Source organism: Henckelia pumila, chromosome 3, assembly GCF_033568475.1.
Source record: "Henckelia pumila isolate YLH828 chromosome 3, ASM3356847v2, whole genome shotgun sequence".
NCBI classification, from domain to species: Eukaryota; Viridiplantae; Streptophyta; class Magnoliopsida; order Lamiales; family Gesneriaceae; genus Henckelia; species Henckelia pumila.
The window spans coordinates 171239056-171241405 of NC_133122.1; the positions used below are offsets into that span (position 1 = coordinate 171239056).

The following is a 2350-nucleotide window of genomic DNA, read 5'->3' on the forward strand; positions in this document are numbered from 1 at the left end:
TCATCAAACCTCTAAAGTTCAATTTTCTAAATAAAATTAAGACTATTTTAATTACAAGTATTGAATATTTTCAATTTACTCCTTGTGGGATCAACACTCTCTCTATCACTATATTAAAACTTGATACTCGTATGCTTGCGAGTAATTTTCACAACAGGTTTTTGGCGCCGTTTTCGGGGAGTAATTTTTGATTTTGTTTAGTCTTGTTACCAATTAGTCTAAGTTTTAATTTAGAGCTTTTATTTCATCTTATTTTAAGTACTAATTAATTGTTGTTGTTCTTAACTACAGTTCATGCGAAGAACACAAAGTGCGAATTCTTTACTCTTTGATCCAGAGATTGAACGAACCGCACGCGCTTTGAGAAGAGCTAGGATAGAAGAACAACTTAACATGGCTGAAGAAAATTTCAATGAATTGCCCTTGGTGCCAATCAGAGACCATTTCAGGCCGACGATTCAGGCTCACTATTCTGGAATCGCTCGAGGGACAATAAATTCCAACAACTTCGAGTTGAAGCCGACATTAATCAACATGGTTTAGCAGAACCAATTCAATGGAAGCGCTACATCTGATCCTCACTTACACTTGCGCACCTTCCTAGAGATTACTGACACGGTAAAAATAAATGGTGTTTCTGAGGATATAATACGTTTACACTTGTTTCCTTTTTCTCTCAGGAAGGCACGGAGCTGGTTGCAGTCATTGCCGCTAGGAAGCATAACAACTTGGGAGGGCATGGCTATGAAATTTTTAGAGAAGTTCTTTCTACCATCCAAGGCAACCCAACTGAAGATTGAGATCAGTACCTTTCAACAACATGATTTAGAACAGCTATATGAGGCATGGGAAAGGTACAAAGATTTGTTAAGGCGTTGTCCTAATCATAATTTTGCAGATTGGGAAGAAATAGAGTTTTTCTACAATGGGTTGAATACGCCCACAAGGATGTCTGTAGATTTTGCTGCTGGGGGTACCATATTTGCCATGGATCCCGTTCAGGCCTATGAGATGCTGGAACAGATGACAATCAATAGTTATCAATGGCCATCTGAACGTATGGGAGTCAAGAAGGGAGTGTATAGTGTTGATCCTCTCACATCCATCACTGCACAACTATCTGCATTGAGTACACAAGTTGCTTCTCTGAATAAGGTGAATATTGCAGAACCTGCAGGTGTGTCGGTTGCCATAGAAGAATCTCATCCACCTGAGGAAGCTCAATATATCAATCCCAGAGGATATGGAAATTATCGAGGTAACCCTCCACCTAATATTTATCATCCTGGCTTACGTAACCATGAAAACTTTTCCTATGCCAACAACAAAAATGTGTTGAAACCCCCTCCGGGATTCAATACAAATCAAGGTGAATGTAAAGCTTCTTTGGAATATGTTGTGTCTACTTGTTACTGAATCTAACAAGAGGATGTCGAGGACTGAACTTGATGAGACTCTGAGTTACTTCGAGAGACCGATTCAGATTCTTGACAGGAAAGAGAAGCAACTCAGAAACAAGTCGATTCCGTTAGTGAAGATTCAGTGCAGTCGTCACAGAGTTGAAGAAGCGACTTGGGACACCGAATCGGATATAAGGCAGCAATTTCCCGAATTATTTGATTGATGTGAGTTTTCTTACAGTATGATTCGTTCTTTGTTCAATGTATAAACTGTCAGATTTCGAGGAAGAAATCGATTCATAGAGAGGGAGAATTGTAATGCCTCGATTTTATATTAATTGATTTTAATTGAGATAATCAGAGCTTTCAGAATGTTGAGGGTCGTTTTGATATTTCTCAGAGGTCATTTTGCAAACTTTGGAGAATCGAGGGACTAAAGTGCTAAACTTGAATTTTATATATTATCTAACAAGTTGACTTCTCCATCTTCATCCTCTCTCTCTCCCTCACGTGATCTTCCCTCCATTGAAGCCGAGACCAAGCTTTTCCAAGCCTTGAGATTTCCATCCGAGCTCAATCCGACCGTTTGAATTTAATTTTGAAGGCAGATTAGCGATCACCGCAAAGAGGGCGTCGTTTTGCCGTAAGTTTTGCTACGATCTATGAACTTTGATTTTTTTGGGTTGTCAGAATTTGATAATTTTCGAGTATGTTGTTCTTGAGTTAGCATAGATCGTGTATTCGAAGTCGGTTCGGAAAAATAACGAAGTTTGGATTTTATATGATTTTTGGAGCATATTTTCGAAAATGGGTTTTGGAATTATGGTGGATTTGGTTGTTTGTTGGATTTGGAAGATGGGTTTGAGTTGTATTGATGATGATAATTGGTTTGAGATTTTTGGTTTGACCGTTTATAGCCGTTATACCATCGAAATCGAGTTTTGGATTCG

At 38.6% G+C, this 2350-nt stretch overlaps 1 non-coding gene across 1 annotated transcript; it reads right to left on the bottom strand.

The window, feature by feature from the left end:
* Positions 1–787: 787 nt before the first annotated feature.
* Positions 788–893, bottom strand: LOC140894158 (small nucleolar RNA R71). Its single transcript, XR_012153705.1, has one exon. It is a non-coding gene; the product is annotated as a small nucleolar RNA R71 (small nucleolar RNA).
* Positions 894–2350: the final 1457 nt, after the last annotated feature.